Source organism: Schistocerca americana, chromosome 3 (genome assembly GCF_021461395.2).
Source record: "Schistocerca americana isolate TAMUIC-IGC-003095 chromosome 3, iqSchAmer2.1, whole genome shotgun sequence".
Classification (NCBI taxonomy): domain Eukaryota; kingdom Metazoa; phylum Arthropoda; class Insecta; order Orthoptera; family Acrididae; genus Schistocerca; species Schistocerca americana.
In genome coordinates, this window is record NC_060121.1 from 587,441,964 (window position 1) to 587,459,096 (window position 17,133).

At 40.8% G+C, this 17,133-nt stretch overlaps 1 protein-coding gene across 1 annotated transcript in view; it reads right to left on the minus strand.

Annotated features, from left to right (window-relative positions):
- Positions 1 to 10,520: 10,520 nt before the first annotated feature.
- LOC124605134 (tetratricopeptide repeat protein 17) overlaps positions 10,521 to 17,133 on the minus strand; it is a 335,078-nt gene continuing 328,465 nt past the window's right edge. The window contains exon 14 of the transcript XR_006978605.1: positions 10,521 to 10,745. The gene's annotated coding sequence lies outside the window, so the exon portion shown is untranslated. The remainder of the gene's footprint in view (positions 10,746 to 17,133) is intronic.

Here is a 17,133-nt window from a genome sequence, read left to right on the forward strand (position 1 = left end):
GTGTTCTAATACTTTCTTGTACACACATTCTATTCAGACCTACCTGTAATAGCCTAATGTTCCTGTAGCATTGATCTGAGATGACATCGAGGCACAGCGTCAAGCTTCTGGTGATGAACTTACCTGCATTGTTCAGGGTTTCATGCATAATAATTCTTTTAATTTTAGGCAGAGACTTGAAAAAGTAGATGATCATTCCCTATTATAGTATTTGGCAAAGGTTATAGTTGTAATTTGTTGTAAGCATTGCAATTGTTTCCAGTGATCAGATAATTGAGTGGAAAACATTTCTCATGAAACTCTCTGTTTCAGGTTTGCAGACTTGTAATAAAAACTTAAGTGGAAGTGCTGTTTATAATGTCATTAACTATCTTTCTTGTAAAATAATTAATCAAATATGAAGTCACAGTTTCTTACAAAAGTAGGAGAATAGTAGTAACCAGTACATAGAGCAGTTGTACTGGTAAAATGATACAATGGCAGTTGACTAATACGCTGCATGAGAGTCACATTGAAGAGCCAAAGAAACTGGTACACCTGCCCCCCCCCCCCCCCCCCAGGCACACAGAAGCACCGCAACACAACGTGGCATGGACTTGACTAATGTCTAAAGTAGTGCTGGAGGGAAATGACATCAAGAATCCTGAGGGAACTGATGTTATGAATCCTGCAGGGCAGTCCATAAATGCGTGAGTATGAGGGGGTAGAGAGCTCTTCTGAACAGCACATTACAAGGCATCGCAGACAATGTTCATGTCTGGGGAGTCTGATGGCCAGTAGAAGAGTTTAAACTCAGAAGAGTGTTGCTGGAGCCACTCTGTAGCAATTGTGGACGTGTGGGGTATCACATTGTTCTGCCAGAATTGCCCAAGTCTGGGGAATGCACAATGGACATGAATGAAGGCAGATAATCAGACAGGATGGTTACGTACGTCTCACCTGTTAGAGTCATATCAGGGGTCCTATAAGACTCCAACTACACACGCCCCACATCATTACGGAGCTTCCACCAGCTTGAACAGTCCCCTGCTGACATGCAGAGACCATGGATTCATACACGTCCGTCGACTTGATACAATTTGAAATGAGATTCGTCCAACCAGGCAACATATTTCCAGTCATCAACAGTCCAATGTCAGTGTTGGAGGGCCCTGGTGAGGCGTAAAGCTTTGTGTCATGCAGTCATCAAGGGTACGTGAATGGGGCTCCGGCTCCAAAAGACCATATCGATGATGTTTCGTTGAATGGTTCGCATGCTGAAACTTGTTGATGGCCTAGCATTGAAATCTGCAGCAGTTTGCAGAAGGGTTGCACTTCTGTTAAGTTGAACAATTCTCTTCAGCCATCATTCATCCCGTTCTTGCAGGATCTTTTTCCAACCACAGCGATGTCGGAGATTTGATGTTTTACCGGATTCATTACATTCAAGGTACACTCGTGAAATGGTTGAATGGGAAAATCACCTCTTCATTACTACCTTTCTATGTCCCATCACTCATGCACCGACTATAACACCATGTTCAAACTCACTTAAATCTTAATAATGTGCCATTGTAGCAGCAGTAACCAAACTAACAATTGTGCCAAATACTTGTCTTATATAGGCATTTCCGACCGCAGCACCGTATTCTGCCTGTTTACATACCTCTGTATTTGAATAAGCACAACTACATCAGTTTCTTTGGTGCTTCAGTGTGTAATGAACTGTAAATAAAGTGAATGGGCAGTGCCTTCACAGTACCAGGCTAAGACACAGTGTTTGCCTTATCAGTGCAAAAGAATGCAATACCTGGTGTAGTTCAACTCAGCTGCATGCGTCAGTCACACAGCCTGTGGCTCAGGGGCTGCTAGTCGTGTATCAAAGGGAAAAGTACTTTAAATTACATAGACAAAAATGAGGCAAGACTGAACTATGATTATTGGAAACATCACTCAGTCATATTACCAAGTGGAGATCAAGTACCAAAACCCTCAAGCACAATTGTTCACAAAAGAGGGTAAAATCAATAGTCAACAGATTTAAGTGGGTGAAGACTGATAGTTACTGAAAAACTGTAATAATGAGCGCAAATATTCTATTCTTGGATGTTTAGTGCTTAGAGATTTGGATCTGTAATGGACCATTAAAATTTATTGGGAATATTTTAGTCACTGTACCGAGTAATTTAACTCAAGAATGATAAATAAAAACAACACAGAGTTCGCTTTTCTCCACATGTAACAGGCTGCACACAAAGGTGCATATCCTAGCAGTGCCTTGCTAACACATGAACGTATGTTAATTAGTCCTGCTACAGTGGTAGAAGAAGCATCCCAAAACTAGCGAGAACTGTCAATCACTTGTATTCCTGTGGAAATTGCCACTGCTGTTGTTGCTGCAAGAGTAGGTGGAATCTACTGCCCATACTATACCGACTGATTTATAATGGAATTAATTTCTGCGATAGTCTTCTTTTGGTGGGTGATGGACATGGTGTTCCATGAAAGAGAAATAAGGATGAATTAGTAATGTCAAATAAATCCAGCCACATCATAAGGAGACATATGGTTATTTCAAACTCAGTGATAACTTTTAAATATTCAGTACAATGTATAAGAATTCGGGTGCACAGACGACACTGAAAAGCAAAGTAATTAATTCAGTGAGTGATTATTAGCATCAAATGCCATGTAGGTGACAGATGTAGGGGCATAATTAAATATTCCAAGCTTGTAGCATCATGTGGAGTTGATGGGGAGGGGGAGAGCAGGGCTGTGGGTAGCTTTATCTGGTGCACTTCCATTTGCTGAGCTCATGACTGAGGCTTGCCCTTCACGACAGCCAAACAGTTGAGGGGGATTAGTAACAGTGTAGACATGGCTGGTTCTGTAATGTTTAAACGTCAACAGCATGTCTCTACCATTACAACAACAACAAAGACTTACCTTTGATGTCTATACAAATATATAAATATTATGTAAAAATTGTAATGAGTAAGAAAATTACACAGATATCAAATTATGTAGCTGAATTACCAAGTGTACAAAATCAACCTATTCGGTGAGTAAATGGCTTCTCCAGTAGATCAGATCGCTGTCTGATAATTACTGGTAAAATTGCATAGGCGTAGTTGGCAATCACTTCTTATAACTGTGGTTAATATTTCAAACTTGTGTTTGTATTTAGAAGATGCCAAAGAAAATGTGTACTGATGTAAAACTGATACATTTTTGATAGGTACTTGAAAGACACATTACCTGTTTCACTTCACAAGATACACTTCGCATGGTATGAAAACCTTCACAAAAAGTAACACAAAAATAGTCAGTATTTCATGTATTAGACTGACGTGTTTTTCACTTAGGAAAGCATCTAAAGCTTCACTGAGACACATATTATTAAACTCTTGATGATGTGTGGTAGCAGCACCTTCACATTACTCTTTAACTGGCATCAGTATGTTTGCATGACAACTAGAATAAACTCTTACTAAATCTTTGTCCCTAGGTACACAATCACTTCTGATAAACATTTCAACATGTATGTTCTCACTGACTAGTGCTCTTGTTACTACTGCCTTAATATTAAAACTTATTAAGTAGTGTTGCACCTTATAGCTTGGAAGCAACTAATACAGTAAAACCCTTTACATCTCATCTTCCAGAAGGCACGTTCAATAAATATGAATAGACAGAGCATCAGTCTTCTTGGTAACTCTTCAGGGGATGGTGTATAAGAGGATGGTATTCATTGTGTAAATTGGTGTGTGACAGTGTATACAGTTTGCTGTGTGATTATTACATCGTGTGACCAATTATTCATTCAAAATCAAAACCAAACAAATATTTCGGAATTGTCCAGAGTCAGAAGTACATCACCTTGTGACCAATGTTCAAAAGTACATACATGTTTGCACTTCTACCTGTTAGGGATAGTGACTGGGGTTACCAGTCTCTACTACATGTGTAACGGAGTGCGCTAAGCCGTAGTTGGGCTGTTTTTAGTGTGCCCTATTTAAGCAGATACGATCACATAAAATGTCTGCTTTAGATTATAGCTTCATGGAGCAAGGCAGGGCCCCAGCTGCTAGCTGCTGTTAGCGACTATCCAAAAACACAAATGCACATGGATTTCTCCTTTGTGTAAATTTACAGAGGGGCCTCATAACCACAAAAGTATGAACTGAATCATTTCTGCTATTTTAATCTCCTTAATCAGAGGTCTGTCAGTTCTACCTTGTAGCATTCCAATGAGTCGTGTGTGTATTAACTGTGATTTAGTGGCTAGCACACTATCTCACAACTGATCCCCTTGCTACACATAGTAAAAGCTTTCAGGATCATTGACAGATTTCATTTTGGCGACTAATTAAGTGTGGTTGTATTACTCGGATGAATATGTCAGTCTTGTACACTTCGTTTACATACACAAAATGCAGAACACAAGGTGACTAGTTAAGTTACAAAACTGTCAACCACAACAAATAGAATCATAATCTCATGAGTGACAATGACAGTTAGCAAGAGGTATAGTAGCAACATGAGCAATTTTACCAACCTCCACATGACATAAATCCACAACACATGAGTGTATGCGAGTTAACATCTGCTTGTACCTGATACCTAGTGAAGTGTTCATTTTCCTTCATGACTCTCATTTTATCTTGCAAAAACCGTCCCCTTCATAGGCTCATCATTTTAGTTTTTTTCTCTTTAATTTGCATTACTTCTCCCTTATGGAGTGGGAAATAACTGGGTTGATTACCTTTTAAGCCATTTCCCTGCCTAGAAGGCACCACAAGTGGTGTGGAAATATTTTTGTTACTTTTTTTTGAATTATTTTGTGGCCTAGAGGATACATATGTGATGGAGCTGTTGTCTTCTTCTGATCACTCTGCCTCCTTCGGGCAGCCCTATGATGGTTCTTGTGAGGAGAACTTCTGCCTACGCATGGCTCTTTCTGTGGTGGTGCGACGTCTCCAGCTACTGGGGTTTCGTCAGTTAGTAGGGTGTGTACCATGACTGAAACATTGTCAGTACTGCTTGTTTGGGTATCACATTTACAAATATCCCACTTGACATCACTGTGGACAGTAAGGGGTCCCACAGTGATCGGCAATGTGGCCAGACAGACCACACTGGTGGCACTTTCCTGTCTTTGCAAACAAATGCCTCTGTGGGGGCAAGGCCACAAATCTATAGGCCTCGTCCCAAAGAAATGCGACGCTGATGGCTTCACTCAAGGACGGTAGGGACCCAACGTTAACCTGTACCCCTAATTGAGAGTTTATCCCCTTCATAAAAGTGTCAACTGCCTCAATAGTCTGCTTCACTTCTGAATATTTCATGGCATATATCATTTTGCCCCAGTACCTAAGTGCTGCATAACACAGCCAGTATCTGATCGACAAAAGCTTCAAAATCTTCACTGTATTTTGGTCATAAAGTGGACAGGTGGTCTCTGTAATAACTAACTCCTCTCTCATTGGAGCACCATTCTGTTAACCCTTTTGTCGAGGTATAGAATGTAACACATAACACAACACCTCAACTGGTTCCACGTAGGTGTGCACACTACTGGACAGTTTTAATTTTATTATGTTCAGTTCGAAGCTATCCAGCCAGGAGCATGAGTGTTCTACATCGCGGATATTCTGCAAAAAGGTGCAACATTCTCACAAGGTTAACCTGAAAAATTGGGAACAGAAGAGACTGCAGGAATGGTCAAGCAAATGTGAGACTTTGTTTGTGACTGTCATTTGGCTCCAAGAGCTCTAACGTGATCCAGCAAACTGCCTAAGCTAGTCTCACTGCCCGCCTCACAGATGATGTTGACAGGAGGGAGACTAGTCAACCCCACTTCTTTAAGTGGCATGACTTTATTAACATCACAGGCCACTTGGGGTCCCTCCTCTACAATCTGAAGCACTCCAACCTCTGTGATTTTCACAGACAGCAATTTATTTTGGCTTGGGAGTTCCTAATTGGTCTCTAGTAATTGATAGATTTTCCCTTCTAGCCCCTGATTTTTTCTAAACGTTTTGCTCTACCTGCCTTTGTAACACCTCTGCTGGGCTTAAGCGCAGGCTTTCTGATAACTTTGTACTCTATTTCTTGTTTTAGAAGGTATGTTTACAAAATTAAGCACTTTATAACTAAGAAAAACCACCTAAAAGACTTGAACATTGAATGGGCAATATGCAGTCAAACTAAATTCTAACTACATCCCACAGAAGATATGATGGTGTAGTAGCTGATAAGGGCGGACATGGCTGGCAACACTTACATCATTCTTAAAAAAGTGCGGTGATGCAGCAGTGTTGGTGAAGTCACTAGCATGGCACATTGCAGTTGTGTGAATTCTAGACGGCAGTGGTGGCAAGCCACAGAGTCGACATCAGGCGCTCGTTGAGTAGAGGCGAGGCAATGGAGTGTTGGCGGATGTCTGTTAAGCGGAGGCGAGGTGGTGGAGGTGAGGCAGTGTTGGACCTATCTCATGCAGAATTGCATTCACAGTGATTTAGCAGTGGCGCAGCCTGCACAGCTCTGCAGACACAGTGGTGTTGCACGGAAGATCGTGTCTAAGTGCCAAAAGGTTGAACAGACAGCTTCTCTCCTTGAAATAATAAGTCGCAACCACCTTCGTCAGCCTGGACTGAATGGTGAGTTGGCACTGTTTCTGTTCAGCATTCCCAGGCACAAATGGTAGGCAGGATGTGAGCGTCTGGGTGTGGGTTGTGGTTGGGTGAATATGAACACAATACTCATGTGTTCAGAGAGAATAACTTGGTTTTACTGGCATAATTCTACCACTATGCATTCAGAATAGTGAATTTACGGCACCTGGAGGCTGCCAACACACAGGCAGAGGGCATGCTGACCTAAAGAGGGGGGTAAGGGTATGACTAGATCGGATGAATGCTGGCTGACAAGAGAGTGAGCGATCGGAATTGCAGCCCACTCACCGGTCTTCCCTGTGTCCCCACATGACCAGTCCCATCCCTCTGATTGGCTGCCAAGGGTGCCTTGAATGAGTGTGCTTGCCTAAGCAATGGTCTCCAAAGGTGCTACCCATCAAAGGTATCTACACTGAGCATCTATTCACGTGAACTGAGTGTGGGTAGGTGGATATATCAGGTGATATGCTGGCCCAAACTGAGCCACAGTTCTGCAGAGAAACTTTTCTACATCATACAATGAACAAGAGTTGAAAAATTAAAAATTAAACTTTTTAAGTCTTGAATAAAATTCCCTTTCCACCCAGTCTGTCTGCCTGTTTCTCCACCATATGCATCCGCCATTGTATTATGTATCTAGAGTTTATTTGTGAAATATTATTTTGTAAGATGTCACAGCAATGTACACTGTTCAAGTTATTCAATAAAATGTGTTTCCTAAATTTTATTTTGTGGTTGTTGACTTTTGTGAAAATAGTCCTCAATTCCTCCCCACCACCTATTAAGCATTACAATAGTAGAAATTCTTCTATGGAATAGAAGAAGTTGTCAAGGAGAAACATTTTCAGTTTGTTTTCAAATTTTACTTTGCACTCTGCCAGACATTTTATATCACTGGGTAAGTGATCAAAAATTGCTGTCTCATTGTGCATCTTTTTGCATTAAAGACTACCTTAATGTGGAGTAATGAAACATACAAGGGTCTTCCTTCATCTCTCAAAAATTTAATAGTTCATAGATAACACCGGCATTGTAAAATGATATTTTTGCTGTTATTAGCATGCTATTGCATCCAAGCCAAACATACTTGAAATTCGTTTCTTTTAAGAATTTAAAAAATGTTGATCTCCAAAAATAGCCCAAATCTGGATCTTCATTCATGACAGCAAGCACTTCATCAATTATTAACATTTCATTATGAAAACAAAATTCATGTACTTTCCTTAGTATTGCATTTCTGTTGATCTATCTGTGGAGGATGATGCAATGAGTTTACTCCGACATAACACTAATTGGAAAAAAAGGAGTAGCTGTTGAGTGGGCACAGCAACAATGAATGGTGAATGTGATTGCAAACACTGATATGCTAATAATCAAAAATTGGTCTTTCAAATCAGATGAACTTTACAATCAGATCCTAAGGTCACACTCTAATGACTTTACTATAACAGAAGCAGTCACACTGTGCGAGTGGTCCCTGTATTGTTTACCCCTCAATGGCAGCACTATGGCCATGTGCCTCCATGTGTTTAAAAAGGCTGTCTTTTGTTTCAGTGAATGCAGTATAGTTCTTCTGAATGCCAGCATTATTTTAATTTCAGTGAGATAGCAGTGGGTTTGTATTAGGGTGTATATTTTTAGATCAATATTTTGTATGAAATTATATTCTAATATACATGAATGAATCTATAACTGAGATGGCATAAGATCTCTGACATCTTGCAGCAATGTTGCCAGGTTTCAACTGCGAAGTGCAAATGGCGTCTGGCATAAGCAATAGTTGTCTATAGAGCTGTGACAACACAGAGCTGTTGTCACAGAAAAGTTTACAAAATTGCACTATTTTTTGGTAAGCAAAGCTACTGTGCCCAGTCCACTGCAACTAACACGGACCAACTTATGCCGACTGAACTATTGGCGGTTTTCTCTGATTATGTTCTCAAAATCCACTGACTGAAAAACTTCAGTGTATCTGATACACTTACATGTGACATTAAGGACACTTGATCAAATGAGGCAATCTGGACATGAAAGCTCTCTTCTGCTCTGCCTCCTTGAGTGTGGTGAAAGTCATTTCAGTGAAGGTACGTAGCAGGAAAACAAGTCCAGATCCTTTGGAACTCCTGTTCTACCTACAAAGACTGGTGAACCAACTTCAATTTTGATAGATATCAAGCAACACTGGAATGCAAATAAGTAAATTAGCACGGAGCCAATCATGTTTCTTATTATCATCCACACTTGCCTTCTTACCTCCACTTACCTCGTTGCTGATACACAGAGTGATACGTCAGTGATGGGATAACTGGCAGCGAACAAAAAATTAAAAAATAATAATAAAAGCCGCAGCTACTGTGCTGAAGCCAACAAGCTGATTAAGTCATATCTGTTTTCAGCCACTCAAGTGAGCAGAATCTTAATGCACCTCCATAAAGAGGTCTGCCCTGCGACACATTGCAGATTAATTGAAATCTTCGATACCGTTTTGCCATCTCACAACCAAGTTGGAGTGACTACTCTAACCTAGACTTTAAGCTACACTACATATCAGTACGTCTTGATAACTATGAGCTTGCATCTAGATTTGTTGGCACCACCAACTCACAACTTAACTGTCACCTCTCAGTGTAACCTAGACCTTGGATAAAGCTACAGATCAGTTTGTAATCATGACCTACATTCCAAAATAATGCTACAGTATAGAAAAACATTGTCAGTGTTCTGTTCACTTTTTGTCTGTGCATATCTGACATCATGTGGCACAACATCATTATGTCATCAGAAGAAGCGGAAATCCAGTTTTGGTAAGTTCAATTGACCCCACACTGCTTCTTCTCCAACAAAAGAACCTACCAAGATGTGATAGGCTTGGTGTATGAATATCAGTAAGCCCAATTTTTACAGAAAGTAAATTATTTTAGTGAAGAAGTACTTGCAGCAATTAGACACTATTTCAGTTTTCAAATTCATTTAAGTAACCTTACACTTCATTTTATTCATGGATTGTTTCATGGAATCTACTACTGTTTGTTGATTACTCTTTACTGTAGAGATTTAGGATGATTTAACCAAAAAATGTCAAAGGTCACCTAAATTTACTGTTTGATCTCTATGCCCACAACTAAATTGTTGGAGAGGGACTGTTCCACACTTAATCTAACAAATAGAGCATATACTACTAGTCAATTATAGATATAGGTGTCATTGGGACAGTCTCTTACCCCCTCAATATGCTTATCCAATTGAACCACGACACAACAGTAGTTCAATTCTTTCCTAGATTTGTCATTCAAATCTGAATTCTGTGTAAGTAGCTTTTGAGAAACAGCTGACATGAGTCTTTATCAGACAATATACTGTATTTATGAAATATGCTAATGAATAGATCACAAATGAAAATGAAGTATGTTCTATTCTCATCAAGAAAGGGGTTTGAGTGTTCAGACCTGAACTTCAAGCTGTCCATGACATACCTGACACTGGTAGTCATAAATTTGTAGTCAGTGGATACAATGCGCCATTTCTGGAAATCCTCTTGTAGTACTCAAGTAAATCTACTTGGAGATCTAATATGTTAATGGTCATAAACCCTAAACTACTCTACAAACATAAACAAGCTGTATGATCAACAAATGCGATTTCTCTTTGGAAATAAACAGGCAGCAATAGTTAATAGCAAGCACTGAGATCATTATTTTAGAAAAGTATCACTATACACACACACACACACACACACACACACACACACACACACACACACAAAAGAAAAATGAACAGAATGAAACTATGTTTATCTGAGAAGTAGGGTAAAGTTATTTGAAAAACATAATACCAGTAACAGTTCTCTTTAGAGCACACACTAGATGTAGAAACATTTGTGATTTATTTGGACAGTGAAATGGTTCACTTAACTTAAGGCTGGAATTCGTTTACATAGATGTTTTTATTACTTTACAAATGGAATTTATCCTTATTTTCTTCCAAAACAAACAGGGAAGGAGATTACTGAAATCTGTTATGAGCTGGCTTCAAATCTGGTCTTGCAGCCAATTGAGAATGATAATAGCTGTCTGCTTCCTGCTTTTTAACCTGAAATTTAAAGTAAAGTACACTATATAATTTCAAAACTATGTATATTTGATGTACTGAGTTTTATTGTACACTTTTTTTAATTTTAAAATGAATAAACTGAATGAGAACAATTTACATGACTTGAAATCCTACTTATAATACTTGCTAAAGTATATGACACAGTCATACAACTTAGAAACCACTTGCACACCTTCTTTATAGGAGGAAAAATGACTGCTAAATTGAAAACAACTGTAGCCTAAACTTCATACAAGCTACATCCAAAAGAAATCACAGTTCTCTTCCCTGACCTATCATTTTCAGACAAGCCATTATTAGAATTCTGGAATCAGTAAGTCTAATATTTTCCAGGATTCTCTGGTACCAGGATTTGGACTGACTATTCTAGCCTTTCACCACCAGCTTTCTTCCTGTTTCCTATCTGTACCATCCACCTTATAAAGGAAATATCTAAAAGTTGTAAAATAACAATGGAAATAATCAATTTTTGAGAATATAATGAAATTGGATGGATAAAAAATCTCCTCATGAAGAAGTGACAGTAGAACACCACATATAAAGAAAGGTTTCATGCATGCAGGCTTTCAGAGCCAGTTGCTCCTCCTGCCAGCAGAAGGGTTGAAGGGGAAGGAAGAGAGATGAAGGAAAAGGACTGGAGACGTTAGAATTTGGAAAAGTCACCCAGAACCCCAGGGCAGGGGGGACTTACCAGACGGGAAGGGAAGGAAAGAGCAACCCTCTTCTCCCCCTTCAACCTTTCTGACGGATGAAGGAGCCACTTGCTCCAAAAGGTTGCATATGTAAAACCTGTTTTTAAATGTGTGTACTCCTGCTGATGCTTGGTGAGTAGATTTTTTTTATTTATCCAATTATATTAAAAGTTGTAAAAACTAGATATTCAACAGTGTGTTTATAATTTGTGTGTCTACCAATACTATTCAATTTGCAGTCCAAACCATTCATGGCATGCCAAACCTACTCATGCCTACACCAATGTTAATAAGTTAATTATATGAAAACTGATGATGTAATCAATCTGGTCAAATTATAGGACAAAAGGGCATTAAAAAGTAAGTTTTATCTGTAATTTATACCATTCTTGGATTGCAACTGCAATAGTGCACATGCATTCTAAATAGTAGGGCAGAGACATCTTTATTAAGAGATCACTGTGATGCATATGTTTAATAATAACAGGTTGTGATAATATTCACCAAACAAAATACACCCATAAAAAGTGAGCTCGGACTCTATCAGCCACTGACGTTGACTGTCAGATTTGTAAAGTGCATTGTGAACTGTTCATATATGCATAAATGGTGAGGGGAATGAATTGGCAAGTGGCCTTCATTGCTGATGAGGAAGAGAAGAGGCAAAGAACTTATGGTCAAGAATGACAATTCTGTCTCATGTTTCTGTGAATTTCCTGGTCACACTGTATGAAATGTTATGAGACAGATTGAACTAATGCAAAGTTTGCCCACTGAAATCCATGTTCTTCAACAGAAGACAACACGAAGTGGCAAATGGATGGGGTTTATCTGCTCTGCATAGTAACTAACAGTTCTTGATAAAACTTTACGTAGTTTTCGTGTTAGATTTCTTAGTGTTTTCTTGATCGTTTAGAACAGAAAGCGCCCTAAAACCGTCTTTTGTTTGTTTCGCGGCCGTTAGCCACTAGTCACCTGAATCAGCAGTTGTCTTGTGACAGCCAGAGCGACAGCACCAGCAGCAGCGAGTACTGTTTGTATAAAGCGTTTTTGTACTTATTTGCTGCGCTTAGCTTTTAAATAGTTTTTCTGGGAAAACCTAGCGTAGTTTTCGCGTCTCGTATTTCAGTGAGTGTTTCTTGATTATCAGAGTAGCTCATCAGAAGATTATCTTGGGAATTTGTCACCTTATAGAGTAGGGTAAACATAGTCATGTGTAGGGACTGTGGTTGTTGTGAGCGGACGCAAGGAGAATTGGCCACTCTTCGGGGGCAGGTGGAGGCTTTGTCTGTTAGGCTCATCGAGCTCGAGGCGCAGGCGTCGGCTCGTAGTGGCGTTGGGGCAACTGTGGTGAGACCTATGCCTACTTCGGTGGCCTTGGAATCACATGGAACCCCTGATGTCGCTGTGTCTTCCGGCAGTGAGCATCTTACCGGTCAGCCATCACTCCAGGGTGAATGGCGGACAGTGGTGGGCTCGCGCGTGCCTGGCCGAAAGGCGAAGGTGGGATCTGGCCGCGTGGCAGCTGCCTTACCCCTTTCCAACAGGTACGGGGTGCTTCCTAGTGGTGATGACATCGTTTCCGAGCCACCACAGGGTGCCTCGCCTGTTGGGCCAGTGGCCGATTCTCCGGCAAGGTCCCGACAGTCACAGAGGGCGGGCCTATTAGTTATAGGGAGCTCCAACGTTAGGCGGGTTATGGAGCCCCTCAGGAAAATAGCGGGTAGGTCGGGGAAGAATGCCAGTGTGCACTCGGTGTGCTTGCCGGGGGGTCTCGTCCGTAATGTGGAGGAGGCCCTTCCGGCAGCTATTGAACGCACTGGGTGTGACCGGCTGCAGATAGTAGCACATGTCGGAACGAATGACGCCTGCCGCTTGGGTTCTGAGGCCATCCTTGGTTCCTTCCGGCGGCTGGCTGATTTGGTGAAGACAACCAGCATCGCACGCGGAGTGCAAGCTGAGCTTAATATCTGCAGCATAGTGCCCAGAGTCGATCGCGGTCCTCTGGTTTGGAGCCGTGTGGAGGGTCTAAACCAGAGGCTCAGACGACTCTGTGACTATAATGGTTGCAAATTCATCGACCTCCGTTATTGGGTGGAGAACTGTAGGGCCCCCCTAGACAGGTCAGCCGTGCACTACACACCGGAAGCAGCTACTAGGGTAGCAGAGTACGTGTGGCGTGCACACGGGGGTTTTTTAGGTTAGAGGGACCCCCCCTTGGGCGAAACGATAAAATACCTGACGGCTTACCAGAGAGGACATTATCATCGTTTATAAAGAATGTCCGTCCTCGGAGACCAAAAACAGGAAAAGTTAACGTAATATTGGTAAACTGCAGGAGTATCCAGGGCAAGGTTCCTGAATTAGTATCTCTTATTGAAGGAAATAGTGCGCATATAGTATTAGGAACGGAAAGTTGGTTAAAACCGGAAGTGAACAGTAACGAAATCCTAGACACAGAATGGAATATATACCGCAAGGATAGGATAAACGCCAATGGTGGAGGAGTATTTATAGCAGTAAAGAATTCAATAATATCCAGTGAAGTTATTAGCGAATGCGAATGTGAAATAATCTGGGTTAAGTTAAGTATCAAAGGTGGGTCAGATATGATAGTCGGATGCTTCTATAGACCACCTGCATCAGCAACCGTAGTAGTTGAGCGCCTCAGAGAGAACCTGCAGAACGTCGTGAAGAAGTTTCGTGATCATACTATTGTAATAGGGGGAGACTTCAATCTACCAGGTATAGAATGGGATAGTCACACAATCAGAACTGGAGCCAGGGACAGAGACTCTTGTGACATTATCCTGACTGCCTTGTCCGAGAATTACTTCGAGCAGATAGTTAGAGAACCAACTCGTGAAGCTAACGTTTTAGACCTCATAGCAACAAATAGACCGGAACTTTTCGACTCCGTGAATGTAGAAGAGGGTATCAGTGATCATAAGTCAGTGGTTGCATCAATGACTACAAGTGTAATAAGAAATGCCAAGAAAGGAAGGAAAATATATTTGCTTAACAAGAGTGATAGGGCACAAATCGCAGAATATCTGAGTGACCACCATCAAACGTTCATTTCTGAGGAAGAGGATGTGGAACATAAATGGAAAAAATTCAGAAACATCGTCCAGTACGCCTTAGATAAGTTCGTACCGACTAAGGTCCAAAGCGAGGGGAAAGATCCACCGTGGTATAACAATCATGTACGAAAGGTACTACGGAAACAAAGAAAGCTTCATCATAGGTTTAAGAGTAGTCGAATCATAGCTGATAAGGAAAAGCTGAACGAAGCGAAAAAGAGCGTAAAGAGAGCAATGAGAGAAGCATTCAACGAATTCGAACATAAAACATTGGCAAACAATCTAAACAAGAACCCTAAAAAGTTTTGGTCATATGTAAAATCGGTAAGCGGATCTAAATCCCCTATTCAGTCACTCGTTGACCACGATGGCACCGAAACAGAGGACGACCGAAGAAAGGCAGAAATACTGAATTCAGTGTTCCGAAACTGTTTCACTGCGGAAAATCGTAACACGGTCCCTGACTTCAGCCGTCGCACGGACGCCAAAATGGAAAATATTGAAATAAACGATATCGGAATTGAAAAACAACTGCTATCACTTAGTAGCGGAAAAGCATCCGGACCAGACGAGATACCCTTAAGATTCTACAGTGATTATGCTAAAGAACTTGCCCCCTTTCTATCAGCAATTTATCGTAGATCGCTGGAAGAACGTAAAGTACCTAGCGACTGGAAGAAAGCGCAGGTCGTTCCCATTTTCAAGAAAGGTCATAAATCAGATGCGAATAATTATAGGCCTATTTCGCTTACGTCAATCTGTTGTAGAATAATGGAACATGTTTTGTGTTCTCGTATTATGACGTTCTTAGATAATACAAATCTCCTTCATCATAACCAACATGGATTCCGCAAACAGAGATCATGTGAAACTCAGCTCGCCCTATTTGCCCAAGAAATTCACAGTGCCGTAGACACTGGCGAGCAGATTGATGCCGTATTCCTGGACTTCAGGAAGGCATTTGATACGGTTCCGCACTTACGTTTAGTGAAAAAAATACGAGCCTACGGAATATCGGACCAGGTTTGTGACTGGATTCAGGATTTCCTAGAAGAAAGAACACAACATGTCATTCTTAACGGTTCAAAATCTGCAGATGTAGAGGTAATTTCGGGAGTACCGCAGGGAAGCGTGATAGGACCTTTATTGTTTACAATATACATAAATGACTTAGTTGACAACATCGGTAGCTCTGTGAGGCTATTTGCAGATGACACGGTTGTCTACAAGAAAGTAGCAACATCAGAAGACTCGTACGTACTCCAGGAGGACCTGCAGAGGATTAATGCATGGTGCGACAGCTGGCAGCTTTCCCTAAACGTAGATAAATGTAATATAATGCGCATACATAGGGGCAGAAATCCATTCCAGTACGATTATGCCATAGGTGGTAAATCATTGGAAGCGGTAACGACCGTAAAATACTTAGGAGTTACTATCCGGAGCGATCTGAAGTGGAATGATCACATAAAACAAATAGTGGGAAAAGCAGGCGCCAGGTTGAGATTCATAGGAAGAATTCTAAGAAAATGTGACTCATCGACGAAAGAAGTAGCTTACAAAACGCTTGTTCGTCCGATTCTTGAGTATTGCTCATCAGTATGGGACCCTTACCAGGTTGGATTAATAGAAGAGATAGACATGATCCAGCGAAAAGCAGCGCGATTCGTCATAGGGACATTTAGTCAGCGCGAGAGCGTTACGGAGATGCTGAACAAGCTCCAGTGGCGGACACTTCAAGAAAGGCGTTACGCAATACGGAGAGGTTTATTATCGAAATTACGAGAGAGCACATTCCGGGAAGAGATGGGCAACATATTACTACCGCCCACATATATCTCGCGTAATGATCACAACGAAAAGATCCGAGAAATTAGAGCAAATACGGAGACTTACAAGCAGTCGTTCTTTCCACGCACAATTCGTGAATGGAACAGGGAAGGGGGGATCAGATAGTGGTACAATAAGTACCCTCCGCCACACACCGTAAGGTGGCTCGCGGAGTATAGATGTAGATGTAGATGTAGATTATTGTAGATAGAGTCCAAAAATGAGTTGGCTTGTGCTGTAGGTAAAATTCATAGCTGCATTCTGTTGGAAATTATGTAGACTGCAAAGGAAATTTACAAATTGAGTCAATAGTTGATTTCTGGGCTCTGGGCTACCTATAGTACATAATAGCACATTACTGTATTGCCATAATGTGTCATACTCCAGCTACTCATATCTCTGCTGGTTCATTGTTAGAGCATTCCCAGCTAAACTTTGATGATAGTAGTATTAGGAAAGCAGGAATGCATAAATGAAATCAAATTATCACTTATCAAAAGATATCCACTGAAATGGTGGACAAATTAGTTTTTTCACTTATTTGAGATGGGCATCTGAAACTTTGGCACACGTACTACAGTTATCTATCAGTTGCCCTCTAGGCAAACCTCCATTTAAATTTACAGCTGCACTCAAGTCAGAAAATAAAAATGGGTCCTTTCTCAATGTAGTGTTTGGTAATTCATACCTTAAATCAGATTACTTATAGCTTCAACATGTATGAATGCCATGGTCATGTTTTCTAACCTCAGTAGCATGTTT